At 37.8% G+C, this 19,254-nt stretch overlaps 1 pseudogene; it reads left to right on the forward strand.

The window, feature by feature from the left end:
• Positions 1–19,254, forward strand: part of LOC129460728 (ankyrin repeat domain-containing protein 18A-like) — a 68,239-nt pseudogene that overhangs the window by 38,170 nt on the left and 10,815 nt on the right.

The raw sequence follows: 19,254 nt of genomic DNA on the forward strand, positions 1-19,254 counted from the left end.
TTTTATTGAAATCTATAATGAGACATTTTTTATAATATAAATTTATAATGAGAAATTTATAATGAGACAGATTTTATGGAAATTTATAATGAGACATAATTTTGTCTCATTATAAATTTGCTTAATAGGGGAATAACATATAATATGTGTGCCATCTATCCTTGCATACATTGAAAGTATTTTATCTTAGAAGTTTTTAGCATACAATTAAATACTTTATACCATACCAATTATTTCTTCTTTGAGACCTTAACACAGTAAGGTTTATATTCTAAATGTATTTTTAGCAATAAATATCAAATGTAAACCAATTAGTCTAATAGAGGAGAATCGTTCAATCACATGTTTATGTTTTTCTCAGTATGAAAAAGAATCTAAATTGGCCTTTTTTCACTAGGCAGCCAGAATTGTGTTTCTGGACTGCTACCAGTTTGTCAGCTGAACAGTTCTGGCTGCAGCTTGTCTGATGCACCATAGTACAGCCCCTCAATCTAAGTGCTCAGCAGAGTGCTTGTGAAGGCAGCACCACAGCAACAGTTGCTCAGAGGGAACTGATTCAGGAGCCTTTATTTAGCAATAGAGTCCAGGGTTTTCAGCTCAGTGTCTTCAGCCTGTCTCTGCTGGTCATGTCAGTTATGTACTATTCAATCCAGGAGGTGCTCTTTACATTGTAGTACATACATAGTCATTGCCTACTGAGTCATACACAGAGAAAAGTAAGTTATAAATTATATGCCCCCCATTTGCTGCAACTCTCAGTGGTGAGAGGAATGATTCAGTGCAGCTATAGGAGACTACTTCCATTGGCATGCCACCTGCCTAACATACACAATTTTGTTAAGATATACAATAAAATTATTATGCTAATAGCAAATATTTTATGTAGCTCACTATGTTCCACATACTCTTCTAAGTGCTTCATGTTAGTCCCCAGTTAAACACCTGGTTGGGGGAGGTGGCTCATGCCAGTAATCCTAGCATTTTGGAAGGCTGAGGCAGGAGGATCGCTTGAGCTCAGGAGTTTGAGATTAGCCAGAGCAATATAGTGAGACTCTGTCTTAAAAAAAAAAGTTTTTAAAAAATACTTAGCTGAGGCATGGTGATGCATGCCTGTAGTCCCAGCTACACTGGGAGGCTGTGGTAGGAGGGTCGCTTGAGCTTGGAGTATTGAGGCTGCAGTGAGTGGTGATCAAGCCACTGCACTCCAGTCTGGGTAACAGAGGGAGACTCTGTCTTATAAAGAAAACATTTTGTATAGATTCCCGTAGAAGTGAGTTAAACATCAGGCATAGAATTGTTAGCCACTTTGATGTCTGCCTTGGGAGTAAAACATATAATAAGGGACGGCATTAAACAATCTCAATCAATAGCCTCTAACCTCTCGAGAAGGTTCTTATTTCATGAATTTCTAAGCAAGAGACTACCTGGATTAAGACATTTGGTGGACACCGTTTTGAGAAGAAGAATCTCAATTGGGAAGAAGGGAGACCTCTACTTGACTGGAGCTTCCCAATGATATAGTTGAGTGTCCCCCAGAAGAAACTTTAGAAACTTTAGAACAAGACTTTCATCATGCCATATCTCTACGGGAAAGGAAACTCTTTAAAACAAAGGCAAACAATTGATAATCTGATTCTCATGGGAAAGTTTTCATTATAAAAGAAAAAAAGGACTGGGCATCGTGGCTCACATCTGTAATCCAAACATTTTGGGAGGCTGAGGTTGGTGGATTACCTGAGGTCAGGAGTTCAAAAACAGCCTGGCCAACATGGTGAAACCCTGTCTCTACTGAAAATACAAAAAAGCCAGGTGTGGTGGTGTGCACCTGTAGTCCCAGCTACTTGGGAGGCCGAGGCAGGAGAATCACTTGAACCCGGGAGGTGGAAGTTGCAGTAAGCCAAGATGGTGCCACTGCACTCCAGCCTGGATGACACAGTGTGACTCCATCTCAAAAAAAAAAAAAAAGAAGAAAAAAAGGGACAAAGTAGACTGGTCCAAAAAAGAAGAAAGAAAGAAAAAAAGGACAAGGTATACTGGTCAATATCATAATGGTGAGACTGTCCCCCTTTGAGATTAGAAAATAACAGTATACTCAAAGTAACATCAGTAAGAACCAACATAAAATAGACAAGACTCACTATCTACAAAAGTAATCTGCACCAAGTAAGATTGTATGAGCGTATGGTTGAGAATGTTGTCTATAATAGGTGTACTAGAAGGAGGAGGCCTCAAGAGAAAGGTCAGAGCTGGAAATGTAGATTAGGGAATCTAGGTCAAAGTTTTGAGATTTTAGGAGTCCTGAGGGAATTTAAAAAGTGGAATAGCAGCCGGGCATGGTGACTCACACCCGTAATCCCAGTACTTTGGGAGGCCAAGGCAGGCAGATCATGAGGTCAGGAGTTCAAGATCAGTCTGGCCAACATAGTGAAACCCCATCTCTACTAAAAATATGAAAAATTAGCTGGGCGTGGTAGTACAAGCCTGTAATCCTAGCTACTTGGGAGGGTTAGGCAGGAGAATCGCTTGAATCCAGGAGGCGGAGGTTGCTGTGAGCTGAGATCATGCCACTGCACTCCAGCCTGGGTGACAGTGGGGGACTCCATCTCAAAAACTAACAAACAAACAAACAAACAAAAAACAGAAAGGAATAGGGCTGAAGAACAGAGGTTGCTGCATTTAGAAATGAAGCGGGGTCAGAGGAATAGAAAGGGATAGGACTGAAGAACAGAGGTTGCTGCATTTAGAAAGGAAGCGGGGTCAGAGGAATAGAAAGGCATAGGGCTGAACAACAGAGGTTGCTGCATTTAGAAATGAAGCGGGGCCAGAGGAATAGAAAGGGATAGGGCTGAAGAACAGAGGTTACTGCATTTAGAAAGGAAGTGAGGTCAGAGAAGCAAAGAGAACATTTGGTCACTGCTTGCAGTTTCTGCTGAGTAAAGCCGGATAAAGTCCTTCATGACCCTTGGACTTTTTTATTGGAATTATTAAAAATCAGATTTCAATATAAAAAACACAATAAGTGATGAAAAATAGATTTCTGAATGAGACCATGTGTCATAGAGTCCAATGGAAGGGGAGAAACAGGATAATGGAAAAGCCACAAAAAGTAGACAAAAGTTGTTTTTGTTTATTATAGAAAAAAAATAAACTTTATTTAAAGAGAAATGGTTAAGAGAAAGGGAAAAACTGAAACCTGTGGGTGAATACTTACAGAGAATGACAGTATTTAGCTCAGCCTGAAGACAGATGAGGATCAAAAATGTAATGGGAACTAGATAAGAGTTTTCTAAAAATCATCTTAGTAAGATGTAATTTAAGAAAACTTGGAATATCTTAAACTATTAATGACAATGTTTCTAGAGCATCTTTAAAAACTAAAATGTAAATATAACTACTCTTTTTTTTTTTTTTACTAACCCTTAGTATTTTATGTGTAAAAACCCTCATTTGTAACAAACATTTTTGGCAGTTTAAATTTCAGAAAACATAATGATGGAAAGTATGAATCATTTTTAGCAGTTTTAAGAAAAGTGGCCGTTTTTGAAATCTGCCCTTATTGGCATCAGGTTTATAAAATGCACTTTATACCCCTGCCTAAATACATATTACTCATCAACTTATGAGAAATAATATTTTTAAGATAAAAGAGGTCTATAGATTTTACAAAAATAATTTTAAACACTTCTTTTTAAGCCTGAAGGAAAAAATGAAGAATTAAGAAAACTTTTTGAATTAATATCATCACTGGAGTATAATGTGAATCGAATAAGAAAGAAAAATCATGAATTAGAAGAAGAGGCAACTGGGTATGGTTTTCATATTGTAGAACATGTTAACCATTTATTAATTGATTTAACTCTAATTTTACTCGACTAAAACCGAGATACAAATTCATTTTATGTCTGCATTTTCATAATTAAGTGAATTCTATTTTTAAATGTATTTCAGAAACTCACAACACAACTTTATAGGCATGTGTGTCATGGGGCTGGGAGTCAGCTGAGCTGCGGGGGCAAGGTTGGGATAGAAAAATTTATATTAAAAATATGTATAAAAGAGAAACACAACATAATCTGAAAATTTTTTGAATGCCAAAATATTACACTTATTCTTTTTTCTTTTTTTTTTTTTTGAGACAGAGTCTGGCTCTGTCTCCCAGGCTGGAGTGCAATGGCGCCATCTCAGCTCACTGCAACCTACACCTCCATGCAGTTCTCCTGCCTCAGCCTCCTGAGTAGCTGGGATTACAGGTGTGTGCCACCACGCCTGGCTAATTTTTGTATTTTTAGTAGAAACGGGGTTTTGTCAAGGTGGTCAGGCTGGTCTCAAACTCCTGACCTCGTGATCTGCCCGCCTCAGTCTCCCAAAGTGGCATGAGCCACCATGCGGGGCCACTTATTCTTTAATGATTTTGAAAACAATGACAAAGCCTTGGACATATAACATCAAGTGCACTCTTCATTGTCTAGTTTGAATTTTTATTTCTGAAGATATTTTTACTGTCTGTGGTCATCTTCTTTTTGTAGTATCCTCTGCTGCATTCAAATTATTTAAAGAAGACCTATTGTGTCATTCTGTAACATCAAAATTTATCTTGATATGTAGCTTATATTTTGTTTGTGCTTCTTTCTCTTTCTTTTAGATATAAAACATATCATGGAAATTTACTCATTTTACACAGATACCTCCGTTATATACATGAAGTATATATGTTATTAAACTTCTGTTTTCGAGAAATAAATTTCATATATATAGAAATATATGTATAACTTAAAAGTAAAATGAGCATTCCTGTTTTGATCACAGATTTTTTTTTAAAAATGGAATGTGCCTTTGAAGCCCTGAACACAGCAACTTTTCTGTTTATTTACTGAGCACTTAAGCTGGTTCTCTGATTCTCGTTGATGTTTTTCTGTCATTGCCTTTCTCTACATGGTTTTGTATCTCTTTCATTTTGTTGACATTATGTCAGCAAAGATCTCTAGATCTCTTCTTCAGAGTCTTTAAATTGTCACACATCTCTCTGCCCCTTTCCTTTTTTCTAAAACTGCCTGTTTCCTTTTTCTCCTCAACTCAGATATTAAAGATGTTTTCTTACTTCTCTTTTTCTACATTGAATGATCTCCTTGATGCTTTTTGTGTGTACTTTTTTTCTTCTTATAGACTGTGGTCAATGAGTATCAAAATGTATTTTTGTGTCTTTTTCAAACGTGTGTGTTTTACTTTTTTATCTTGGTTGATCATTTCTGGGTTATGTCTTATACTTAGTAATAGGTTATTTCATCTTAGCATACCAACATGGATATGAATAGTTTGTTTACAAAAACTGTATGGTTAGACCAGGTGTGGTGGCTCACACTTGTAATCCCAGCACTTTGGGAGGCCAAGGTGGGTGGATCATTTGAGGTCAGGAGTTCAAGACCAGTCTGACCAACATGGTGAAACCCCATCTCTACTAAAAATGCAAAATGAGCCAGGTGTGGTGGTACACGCCTGTAATGCCAGATACTTGGGAGGCTGAGGCAGGAGAATCACATGAATCCAGGAGGCAGAGGTTGCAGTGAGCCAAGATCACACCATTGCATTTCAACCTGGGCAACAAGAGTGAAATTCCATCTCAAAAAAAAAAAAAACAACAAAAAACTGTATGGTTATAATATCACTTTACCTGCCATATATGCCATAAAATTGTTCTTCATATTACTTATCTAAGATTATAATTTCATATAGAATGCTTCCAAACTATGCTCAGTTGAAACTGAAAGGATCATGGTTTATAGATGTGTTTCTTTGATATGCCATAACATAATATCTGTTTAAACAATTATTAAATATTTACTCTTAAAAATACTTGACTTACTAATTCTGTACATTTCTGCAGATATAAGAAACTCCTGGAAATGACAATAAATATGTTAAATGTATTTGGAAATGAAGACTTCGGTTGCCATGGAGACTTAAAAACAGATCAACTGAAAATGGATGTTCTGATTAAGAAGCTAAAACATAAGGTAATTTTTTAAAATTTATTTTATCTTAAGGTCTAGATTACATGTGCGAGAGGTGCAGGTTTGTTGCATAGGTAAACGTGTGCCATGATAGTTTGCTGCACCTATCAATCCATCATCTAGATATTAAGCCCCACAGGCATTAGCTATTGATCTTGATGCTCTGCTTCCTGACCCCAACAGGCCCCAGTGTTTGTTGTTCCTCTCCCTGAGTCCATGTGCTCTCATTGTTCAGCTCCCACTTACAAGTGAGAAGATGTAGTGTTTGTTTTTTGGTTGCTGCATTAGTTTGCTGAGGATAACAGCTTTGAGTTCATCCATGTCCCTTCAAAGAGCATGATCTCATTCATTTTTATGGCTCCATAGTATTCCATGGTGTGTATATACCACATTTTCTTTATCCCGTCTATCACTGATGGACATCTGCATTGATTCTATGTCTTTGCTATTGTGAATAGTGCTGCAATGAACATACAAATGCATGTATCTTTATAATAGAATAATTTATATTCCAACATATGGTAATTTTAATTCAGTTTTGGGATTAAAAAATCACATAATTTGGGAAAATGTTAATAACGGAAAAACCCAAATTCTGCCAAAATATGTTGAGAAAATAGAGGATAAATATATCTTTTCAGACTTTAAATTCATCAGGCTCTTAGTTAACCTTCCCCAGATCTGGGAAGACCTAGAAGGGGAGAGATTGGGCTTCATTAATGAGGGCCATTTCAATCTCTTGGCCCTGCAGCAGCCATTTCAAAATATGCCAAAAAATGTTTTGGGGTTAAATATTTTGATTTCCTTCAGCTTCTTCTCTCTGAGATGCTGTACCAGAATCAGGTTAGAAAGTAAGCCACATTATAAGTTAATAAGACCCATCTGATGAGATTTGATGGTTTGAAGCATGTGATTCCCAGACTCTTTAGATAGAAATTGGGGCCAAAGAAAACAAGGTCTTATTCTTCAATGTAAATCTCTCAGTGCTTTAAGCGGTGAAAGAAAGATTTTTCATTTAATTTTACAGACTTGATACTAATGAAAAGGATAGTTTTTAAAATATAAATCTTTTTTTTTCTATAAAAAGGACATGCTATTGATTCTCTTATGTCCTGAACTCTGGCCAGTGATCTGAAACCAAGCAGTACCTGTCTCCAGATCACTAGCACCAAATTAATTTGGGGGGGCTTGGTAACAGGTTTATTGAGAAATAATGAACACACCATGCAATTCCCTCATTTAAAATATACAAGTCATTGACTTTAGTATTTTCAGAGAGTTATGCAGTCATCGTTACAATCAATTTTAGAACATTTTCATCATCCTGAAAACAAACCCCACATTATTTAGCCATCTTCACTAGTTTTCCCTTCCTCCCTCAGCCCTAGGGAACCACCCACCTTCTTTGTATAGATTTGCCTATAAATCTCTGAAATGAAAAGCAAGTGATCTGCTGTGACTGGCTTATTTCACTTAGCATAATTTTTCATGTTGCATCTGTGCTGTAGCAGGTATTGATGCCGGGTTTTTGCTCCTTAGTTCAGCTACATCTGGGTTCTTCTCTCATGACCAGGAAAAATTAAGCATGCAGACACATTGAGGAGGACGGAATTTATTATGTGAAAGGAAAGCCCTCAGCAAAGAGAGGGGTCCTGCAAACAGGTTTCCACCTCACAATTGAATACCAGGAGCACATGAGCTGAAGCGGCCTGGCTCCTCCCTTGCATAAGGCGTGAATTCCTGGTGACTCCACCCCATCCCCCCAGTGCATGTGGGCCTCTGGTCTGCTGCAGGCATGTCCAGGCAAGACAAGTCCAGGTTCCCTTATCTGCACATAACATCTGGTGTAAACACTTGTGGGGCTGGTTGGAGATTCTCTGGGGACCCTTTGGTATCTGCCTAGGCATTTTGCTGTCTCCTCCTAATACAGTATCTGTACTTAATTTCTTCTTATTGCTGAGTAATATTCCATTGTATGGATACATCAAACATTTTATTTATCCATTCGCCAGGTGATGGACCTTTGGGTTCTTTCCCACCCAAATATGATAGACGTTCTGGTTCTTTCCACTTTTTGACTCCTGTTAATAACGCTGCTGTAAACATTTATGGATGAGTTTTTGTGCTTGCGTATGTTTTTATTTTTCTGGAGTATATACTTGTGAGTGGAATTTCTGGGTCATAGGGTAACTTCATGCTTAACCTTTTAAGGAGCTGCCCGTTTGTTTTCCAAAGTGGCTGCATCACTTTACATTCCCAGCAGCATTAGATCAGGGTTTTAATTTCTTTACATTTTTCCTAAGAATTACTCTTTTTTCTTGAGCAAAGATTTTATCCTGTGGTGTGAAGTGATACCACATGTGGTTTTGATTTACATTTTCCTAATGACTAATTACATTAAGCATCTATTAATGTGCTTCTCCATCTTTATATCTTCTTTGCAGATATATCTATTCAAAATCTTTGCCCATTTTTAAAAATTGGGTTATCTTGTTATTTATTAATTGCAAGAGTTATTTATGTTTCCTATATATGTAAGTCCCCTATCAGATATACACTTTTCAAATACTTTCTTCTACTTGGCATCTTGCCTTTTCACTTCTTGATACTGTCTTCTCAGGCACAGAAGTTTTCAATTTTGAAGTCCATTGAATCCATTTTTCCTTTGGAGTCATAGCTAAGAAAACATTGCCAAATGCAGTCACTAAGATTTATGGCAGTGTTTTCTTCTGAGGGTTTAATAGTTTTAGCTGTTACAGTTAACTGTTTTATTTTGAGTTAATTTTTAAATAAGATATTTGGTCGAACTTTATTTTTTGCATATGGATACCCAGTTGTCCCAGCACCGTTTGTTGAAAAGACTATTCTTTTCCCATTTTGTTCTTTTGTTAACCTTGTATAAAATCAATTGATTGTCAATGTGCAGGTTTATTTTTAGATTATCAATTCTTAGCTTGTTTATGTCTATTCTTATGTCAAGGCCAAATCGAATTTAATGAGAAGTTTTTTTCAATCATGTTGCATATTACCAGTTGTCTTATGTCATAATAAAAATTAAATTTAGTGGAATATCTTTAACTTCACCTTTTGTGTCACAAAGGAGTCTCTGGCCAGCTTATACCTTACTTACTCTAAGACATGATGGGAAGCCAGGCTTACAAGACACACTTAATTTCTTTTTTTCTCCATTCAAACCTTTAGTCTCTTTTCCATTGCCTCCCGCTATAGTTATATTTTCAGTAAGTTTTGGTCACAGGATCTGCTGACATAGTCTAATATTTAGTGCATTATGTTTTACTAACTCATTATAATTCATAGAACCTTCCATAGATGTTTACCATCTAGGGAGGAAAAGTTTAAGTCTGAGCCGCCAGCTTTCCTCTGTGGAAATCAAGTGAAGCCATCATCTTGCAGTTCACAGACCCTCTTTCCACCTGGCAGCTGGTTCTCTTGGGTAGCACTGTGGCTAATCCTTTTCTTGGTGCAGATCTTGCATTCTCAGAAACCACAGTTCCCTGTATTGACCTCCTTTTACTGAAACAAAGATGCACAGCTCTGCTTTCTAGCTCAGTAGAGGATTCTTGGAATAAAAAGTTTAACTCATTCCAAGAAAAAGTCTTAGAAGTGCAGCACTTCAAAATCAGGTAATGTTCAGGCAATTTATCAGAGACACATAGTAGATTAGTATTTTGACTTTCAAAATTTCAGAGCCAAGTTGTGTGCTATAGAGAAGCATTGTGGCAAAACATAGAGATGGGGTGGTCTTAACTTCTCCATACAAACAAGCTTGGAGTAAGGTAAAGGAGAAATTGCATCTGATGTCTAACACTCAAAACACAATATGTTTATTTTACTTCTGTGAAGACTAAAAATCATTCCATAATGTTCTCCTTATTTCCTCATTTAGAAAAGAAAATGAAAATTGAATACTAGGTTGATTAATAAATACTCAAAGCTGCTTCTTTTAGAATTTTAGTTAATTGAAATCAGGTAAATGTCTGATTTTGGCTATGTAACCAAGTACTTCTAGTTGTTTTACAAATCATACGTCTTCTTGCTTCCCAGTCTTATTTCCTAACTTGAGGGGAAATTGTAAGGAGACACCCTTGCCTTGTTATCAGAGTTCATAATTGAAGGGGTTTTAGGAGAAGTTCCTCCTCAGCAGCTTATGTCTCTCTCCTGGTTATCTGCTGCTTCTCAATAATGTTTGACATCAATAAATAAATCTCAACATTTATTAGATCCTACTTTAAAGGAGACTCTTTTCTGCTGCATGAGTTATGTTTCCTGTTGTCTCTTTTTAAAACTTATTTTTCTAACAATTACCCAGAGTCTTGTGGCTTGAAAGAAAAACATTTATTTTGTTCATGAACCTGTGGTTTGGGAAAAACTTGGCCAGGACAGCTTGTCTCTGCTCCCTTCAGCTTCCCTAGGAACAGCTGCTCAGTTGGGGAAATGGAATCCTCTGAAGCTTTGCTCACCCACGTGTTTGATGGTTGGTGCTGGCCATCGACTGTAAACTTGGTTGGGACAGGCAGCATGAACACTGACACAGGCACTTTCAGGCTCTCTTTGTGGCCTGATGTCTCTCACAATTGGGGCTGGGTTCCAAGGGAAAACAGTCTGAGATAGGGAAGCCACATGGTATCCCTTTTACTACATTCTACTCATTAGAAGGAAGTCAGTAAGGCTGGCCCATATTCTGTTTTTTAAATGGGTTGAATGTAGCTTCTCTTTTGTTTTAATTGACACATATATACATAATTATGGGGTATAGAGTGATATTTTTATACACATATATAGTGTGTAATGATCAAGCTAACTAGCACATTTACTACTTCAACCATTTTTCATTTCTTTGAATTGTGAACATTCAAAATCTTCTGGCTTTTTAAAAATATACAATAAATCATAGTTAACCATATTCACCCTACAATGCCACAGAACACCAGAACTCATTCCTCTTATCTAATTGTAATTCTGTATCCGTTAACCAGCCTCCCTTCCCCTACTTCTATGAGCTTTTTTTGTTGTTGTTGTTAAGAGACAGGGTCTTGCTAGTGTAGTCTGGGCAACTGTAATCACCAAGACTGGAGACAGTGGTTTGATCATAGTTCACTGCAGCCTCAAACTCTTGGGCTCATGTGATCCTCACACCTCAGCCTCCTGAGCAGCTGGGATTATGGGCATGCCCCATTGCACCTGTCTGATTTTTGACTTTGTAGAGATATCTCCCTATGTTGCCCAGGGTGCTCTGGAACTTTTGGCCTGAAATGATTCTCCTGCCTTGGTCTTACAAAGTGCTAGGAAATTACAGGCATCAGCCATATTGCCCAGCCCTCAATTTTCCTTTAGCTCCCACACATGAGTAAGAATGTGCAGTATTTATCTTTCTGTGTCTGCACTTAACATAACATCCCTCAGATCCCTCAGACTGATCCACGTGGCCACGAATAACAGGATTTAATTCCTTTATATGGTGAATAGTATTCCATTGTGTATGTGTGCCACAGTTTTTCGTCCATTCATTTGGTGATGGACATGTAGGTTGATTCCATACATAAACTGTTGTGAATAGTGCTACAGTAAACATATGAGGACAGGCATCCTTTTGATCTATTGTTTTCTTTTCTATTGCCTGAATACCCAGTAGTGGGGTTGCTGGATCCCTCGGCAGTCCCATTATTAGTTTTTTGAGAAAACCTCATGTTGTTCTCTATAGTGGCTGCACTAATTTACCTTCCCACCAACAGCATGTAAGAGTTTACTGTTCTCTGGAGACTCACCAGCATTTGTTATTTTTTTTGTCTTTTCAATGACAACAGTTTATTCAAATTGAAGCAAGATTATGTCACATTGTAGATTTGATTTGTATTTCCCTGAGGATTAGTGATACTGAGCATTTTAAAATTTATTTATTGGCTATTTGTATTTCTTTTTCTAAAAAAAAGTATAGTTAGATATTTTGCCCAATTTTAAACTCAGATTTTTTTTTTACTGTGAAGTTGTTTTTTTTTGTATATTTTGTATATTAGTCCCTTATTAGATGAATAGCTTGACAATATTTTCTCCCATTCTACAGGTTTTCTCTTCACTCAGTTGTTTGCTGGACAGGAGCTCTTTAGCTTAATGTAGTACCATTTGTCTATCATTTGTTTTTTGCCTATGCTTCTGATGTCTTACCCATAAAAATCTTTGTGCAGACTAATGTCATCAAGCATTTTCCCTATGTTTACTTACAGTAGTTTGATAATTTTGGGCCTTACATTTCAGTCTTCAATCGATTCTGGGTTTATGTTGTTATATGGTGTTACACAGGAAGCTAGTATCATTCTTCTGCATATGGATATTTAGTTTCCCCAGTGCCATTCATTTGAAGAGGCTGTCCTTTCCCCAGTGTATGTTCTTGGCATGTTCGTCCAAAATCAGTTGGCTGGAAATATGTGGATTTATTTCTGGGTGCCGTATTCTATGGCCTTTACCCCAAGAATCATTACTTCTTAAAATGCAATTCAAGTTAGCATGAAACATTTGCAGTTTAAGGAAAGGCTTATGGCATCAGAATCCTTAATTATAGGATTCATTATTTTGTGTTATTTTGAGATAGGGTCTTTGTTTGTCATCCAGGCAGAAGGGCAGTGATAATAATTCACTGCAGCCCTGAACTCTGGGTACAAGCCATCCTTTTGCCTCAGTCTCCCAACTAGCTGTGTCTACAGGCATGAGCCACCATGCCCGGCTAATTTAAAAAAAAATTTTTTTGTAGAGATGGGGGTCTCACTATGTTGCTCTGGCTGATCTCAAATTCCTGGCCTCAAGTGATCTTTCTGCCACAGCTTTTTAAAGTGCTAGGATTACAGGCGTGAGCCACCATGCCTAGTATAGAGTGTAATATTATTTTCAAAGTCTTATTCCTAGAGCCATTTTTTGACTTTGGCCTAAATAACTCAATATGATATCTCTGAAACTTTTTTTGACGTACTGTGGGGAATGATAATGAGGGAAGAGGGTTAGACACTTTTTACTAGGAGATAACTTTGTGCCATTTAAGGAGGAACAAAAATGAATTATCAAAAAAATAATAGTAAGATGAAGTACAAAAGTTCTGTGGCAAAGATGATGATAGTAAAGAATATATTTTTATGACTCATGGTAGCTTTAACTTTGTTCTTAAAATTCTGAGTAATTTAAGGGTTCACATTTGAAGAATCCGCTGCATTACAGATAACATTTTATTGCAAGTAAATGCATTTCAAAATTTGCTGTTGGTTTTGTATTAGATTATTCTCAGCCTACTTCATTATCAAGCTATACTATTTTATTCATGCAGTTTGATGATCTTATGGCAGAGAAGGAAGCTGTATCTTCAAAATGTGTCAATTTGGCTAAAGACAATCAAGTTCTTCAACAGGAGTTATTATCTATGAAAAAAGTACAACAAGAATGTGAAAAACTTGAGGAGGATAAAAAGATGTTGGAAGAAGAAATATTAAATCTGAAGACACATGTGGAAAACAGTACGGTAGAACTTAGTAAACTACAAGAATATAAATCAGAGCTAGATGAAAGGGCAATGCAGGCAGTAGAAAAATTAGAAGAAATCCATTTACAGGTTAGTTGTTTAAATCAGGTAAGTTTACCTGTAATGTGCTTTCATTTATTTGACTGCAAATTATATTTTGGATATATATATATATAGGATTTCCTCTGCCTCTCTTATAGCAATCTGCTTTGTAGAGTTCTAGAAAAAAGTGACATCTGTTTTTTCTTTTAAATATTTAAATTTCCATTATTATTATAACAAAATCAATCTTTCAGAGTAATGATTCTCATTATGGAGTCATTTGATGATTAAGATCAATTGGCATAGGAAAAAATTGTGATTTAGAAATTACGTGATACTTTTGAATTGGTCTTAAGCTACATTGTTCATTGATCACTTTTTAAATTATGAATGGATTCTATTACTTTTTATGTGACCAGATTACGTTAATACTAACATAATTATGATTTCAAATTTTTATAAATCAGATTTAATTCTGAATTCAGTTATTAGTTTTGATATTGCTGAAATATTTTAATCTTCAGCCTCTTTTTTAACATATTAAAAAATGCTCTTTGAATCACTGACTCAAAATGAAAGGCAACAAACATATAATAATTAGGTTATAATTGTTTTAAAAGTATATTCTTTTCCTTTGTTTTAGGAACAAGCACGATATAAAAAACAATTAGAGAAGTCAAACAAGGATAATATGGCTTCACTAAATAAGAAGGAACTCACACTTAAAGATATGGAATGTAAATTCTACAAAATGAAAACTGCTTATGAAGAGGTTACAACTGAGTTAGAAGAATATAAGGAAGCCTTTGCAGCAGCCCTGAAAGCTAACAATTCCATGTCAAAAGAATTAATGAAGTAAGTCAAAACATACACTCATAGAAAATGAATTAAGCTCATTAATTTGTTTCAAAAGCATAATTTTTAGTGAGATGGCTTCAGGATATTAGTAGGAAGGGAATGCTAATTTGACAATGTAATTTTGAAAAATAATGTTAGTAGAGGTGGAGACAAGATGGCCGAATAGGAACAGCTCCAGGCTACAGCTCCCAGTGTGAGCGAGGCAGAAGACGGGTGATTTCTGCATTTCCATCTGAGGTACCGGGTTCATCTCACTAGGGAGTGCCAAACAGTGGGTGCAGGACAGCCGGTGCAGCGCACCATGCATGAGCCGAAGCAGGGTGAGGCATTGCCTCACTCGCGAAGTGCAAGGGGTCAGGGAGTTCCCTTTCCTAGTCAAAGAAAGGGGTAACAGATGGAACCTGGAAAATCGGGTTACTCCCACCCTAATACGGCACTTTTCCAATGGGCTTGGAAAACGGCATGCCAGGAGATTGTGTCCTGCACCTGCGTCAGAGGGTCCTATGCCCACGGACTCTCACTGATTGCTAGCACAGCAGTCTGAGGTCAAACTATAAGGCGGCAGTGAGGCTGGGGGAGGGGTGCCCAGCCATTGCCTAGGCTTGCTTAGGTAAACAAAGCAGCCAGGAAGCTCGAACTGGGTGGAGCCCACTACAGCTCAAGGAGACCTGCCTGCCTCTGTAGGCTCCACCTCTGGAGGCAGGGCACAGACAAACAAAAAGACAGCAGGAACCTCTGCAGACTTAAATGTCCCTATCTGACCGCTTTGAAGACAGTAGTGGTTCTCCCAGCACGCAGCTGGAGATCTGAGAACGGGCAGACTGCCTCCTAAAGTGGGTCCCTGACCCCCTGAGCAGCCTAACTGGGAGGCACCCCCCAGTAGGGACAGACTGACACCTCACTCGGCCAGGTACTCTTCTGAGACAAAACTTCCAAAGGAACAATCAGACAGCTGAATTTGCGGTCCACGAAAATCCACTCTTCTGCAGCCACCGCTGCTGACACCCAGCAAAACAGGGTCGGGAGTGGACCTCTAGCAAACTCAAACAGACCTGCAGCTGAGGGTCCTGTCTGGTAGAAGGAAAACTAACAAACAGAAAGGACACCCACACCAAAAACCCATCTTTACATCGCCATCATCAAAGATCAAAAGTAGATAAAACCACAAAGATGGGGAAAAAACAGAGCAGAAAAACTGGAAACTCTAAAAAGCAGAGCACCACTCCTCCTCCAAAGGAGTGCAGTTCCTTACCAGCAATGGAACAAAGCTGGATGGAGAATGACTTTGACAAGTTGAGAGAAGAAGGCTTCAGATGATCAAGCTACTCTGAGCTATGGGAGGAAATTCAAACCAATGGCAAAGAAGTTAAAAACTTTGAAAAAAAAAAAGATGAATGTGTAACTAAGATAACCAATGCAGAGAAGGGCTTAAAGCAGCTGATGGAGCTGAAAGCCAAGTTTTGAGAACTACATGAAGATTGCAGAAGCCTCGATAGCCGATGCAATCAACTGGAAGAAAGGGTATCAGCGATGGAAGATGAAATGAATGAAATGAAGTGAGAAGAGAAGTTAGAGAAAAAAGAATAAAAAGAAATGAACAAAGCCTCCAAGAAATATGGGACTATGTGAAAAGACCAAACCTACGTCTGATTGGTGTACCTGAAAATGATGGGGAGAATGGAACCAAGTTGGAAAACACTCTGCAAGATATTATCCAGGAGAACTTCCCCAATCTAGCAAGGCAGGCCAACATTCAGATTCAGGAAATACAGAGAACACCACAAAGATACTCCTCAAGAAGAGCAACTCCAAGACACATAATTGTCAGATTCACCAAAGTTGAAATGAAGGAAAAAATGTTAAGGGTGGCCAGAGAGAAAGGTCGGGTTACCCACAAAGGGAAGCCCATCAGACTAACAGCTGATCTCTGGGCAGAAACTCTACAAGCCAGAAGAGAATGGGGGCCGATATTCAACATTCTTAAAGGAAAGAATTTTCAACCCAGAATTTCATATCCAGCCAAACTAAGCTTCATAAGTGAAGGAGAAATAAAATACTTTACAGACAAGCAAACGCTGAGTGATTTTGTCACCACCAGGCCTGCCCTAAAAGAGCTGCTGAAGGAAGCACTAAACATGGAAAGGAACAACCGGTACCAGCCCCTGCAAAAACATGCCAAATTGTAAAGACCATCAAGGCTAGGAAGAAACTGCATCAACTAACGAGCAAAACAACCAACTAACATCATAATGACAGGATCAAATCCACACATAACGATGTTAACCTTAAATGTAAATGGGCTAAATCCTCCAATTAAAAGGCACAGACTGCAAATTGGATAAGGAGTCAAGACCCATCAGTGTGCTGTATTCAGGAAACCCATCTCAAGTGCAGAGACACACATAGACTCAAAATAAAGGGATGGAGGAAGATCTATCAAGCAAATGGAAAACAAAAAAAGGCAGGGGTTGCAATCCTAGTCTCTGATAAAATAGACTTTAAACCGACAAAGATCAAAAGAGACAAAGAAGGTCATTACGTAACGGTAAAGGGATCAGTTCAACAAGAAGAGCTAACTAACTATCCTAAATATATATGAACCCAACACAGGAGCACCCAGATTCATAAAGCAAGTCCTTAGTGACCTACAAAGGGACTGAAACTCCCACACAATAATAATAGGAGATTTTAACACCCCACTGTCAACATTAGACAGATCAATGAGACAGAAAGTTAACAAGGATATCCAGGAATTGAACTCAGCTCTGCACCAAGCTGACCTAATAGACATCTACAGAACTCTCCACCCCAAATCAACAGAATATACATTTTTTTCAGCACCTATTCCAAAATTGACCACATAGTTGGAAGTAAAGCTCTCCTCAGCAAATGTAAAAGAACAGAAATTATAACAAACTGTCTCTCAGACCACAGTGCAATCAAACTAGAACTCAGGATCAAGAAACTCACTCAAAACCACTCAACTACATGGAAACTGAACAACCTGCTCCTGAATGACTACTGGGTACATAACGAAATGAAGGCAGAAATAAAGATGTTCTTTGAAATCAACAAGAACAAAGACACAACATACCAGAATCTCTGGGACACATTCAAAGCAGTGTGTAGAGGGAAATTTATAGCACTAACTGCCCACAAGAGAAAGCAGGAAAGATCCAAAATTGACACCCTAACATCACAATTAAAAGAACTAGAAAAGCAAGAGCAAAAACATTCAAAAGCTAGCAGAAGGCTAGAAATAACTAAAATCAGAGCAGAACTGAAGGAAATAGAGACACAAAAAGCCCTTCAAAAAATTAATGAATCCAGGAGCTGGTTTTTTGAAAAGATCAACAAAACTGATAGACCACTAGCAAGACTAATAAAGAAGAAAAGAGAGAAGAATCAAATAGATGCAATATAAAATGATAAAGGGGTTATCACCACCAATCCCACAGAAATACAATCTGCCATCAGAGAATACTACAAACACCTCTATGCAAATAAACTAGAAAATCTAGAAGAAATGGATAAATTCCTTGAAAAATACACACTCCGAAGATGAAACCAGGAAGAAGTTGAATCTCTGAATAGACCAATAACAGGCTCTGAAATTGTGGCAATAATCAATAGCTTACCAACCAAAAAGAGTCCAGGACCTGATGGATTCACAGCTGAATTCTACCAGAGGTACAAGGAGGAACTGGTACCATTCCTTCTGAAAGTATTCCAATCGATAGAAAAAGAAGGAATCCTCCCTAACACATTTTATGAGGCCAGCATCATCCTGATACCAAAGCCCGGCAGAGACACAACCAAAAAAGAGAATTTCAGACCAATATCCTTGATGAACATTGATGCAAAAATCCTCAATAAAATACTGGCAAACCAAATCCAGCAGCACATCAAAAACCTTATCCACCATGATCAAGTGGGCTTCATCCCTGGGATGCAAGGCTGGTTCAACATACGCAAATCAATAAATGTAATCCAGCATATAAACAGAGCCAAAGACAAAAACCACATGATTATCTCAATAGATGCAGAAAAGGCCTTTGACAAAATTCAACAACCCTTCATGCTAAAACTCTCAATAAATTAGGTATTGATGGGACGTATCTCAAAATAATAAGAGCTATCTATGACAACCCCACAACCAATTTCATTCTGAATGGGCAAAAACTGGAAGCATTCCCTTTGAAAACTGGCACAAGACAGGGATGCCCTCCCTCACCACTCCTATTCAACATAGTGCTAGAAGTTCTGGCCAGGGCAATCAGACAGGAGAAGGAAATAAAGGGTATTCAATTAGGAAAAGAGGAAGTCAAGTTGTCCCTGTTTGCAGATGATATGATTGTATATGTAGAAAACCCCATTGTCTCAGCCCCAAATCTCCTTAAGCTGATAAGCAACTTCAGCAAAGTCTCAGGATACAAAATCAATGTACAAAAATCACAAACATTCTTGTACACCAATCACAGACAAACAGAGAGCCAAATCATGAGTGAACTCCCATTCACAATTGCTTCAAAGAGAATAAAATACCTAGGAATCCAACTTACAAGGGATGTGAAGGACTCTTCAAGGAGAACTACAAACCACTGCTCAATGAAATAAAAGAGGATGCAAACAAATGGAAGAACATTCCATGCTCATGGGTTGGAAGAATCAATATCGTGAAAATGGCCATACTGCCCAAGGTAATTTATAGATTCAATGCCATCCCCATCAAGCTACCAATGACTTTCTTCACAGAATTGGAAAAAACTACTTTAAAGTTCATATGGAACCAAAAAAGAGCCAGCATCGCCAAGTCAATTGAAA

The sequence above is a fragment of the Symphalangus syndactylus genome, chromosome 1 (assembly GCF_028878055.3).
Source record: "Symphalangus syndactylus isolate Jambi chromosome 1, NHGRI_mSymSyn1-v2.1_pri, whole genome shotgun sequence".
Taxonomy (NCBI): domain Eukaryota; kingdom Metazoa; phylum Chordata; class Mammalia; order Primates; family Hylobatidae; genus Symphalangus; species Symphalangus syndactylus.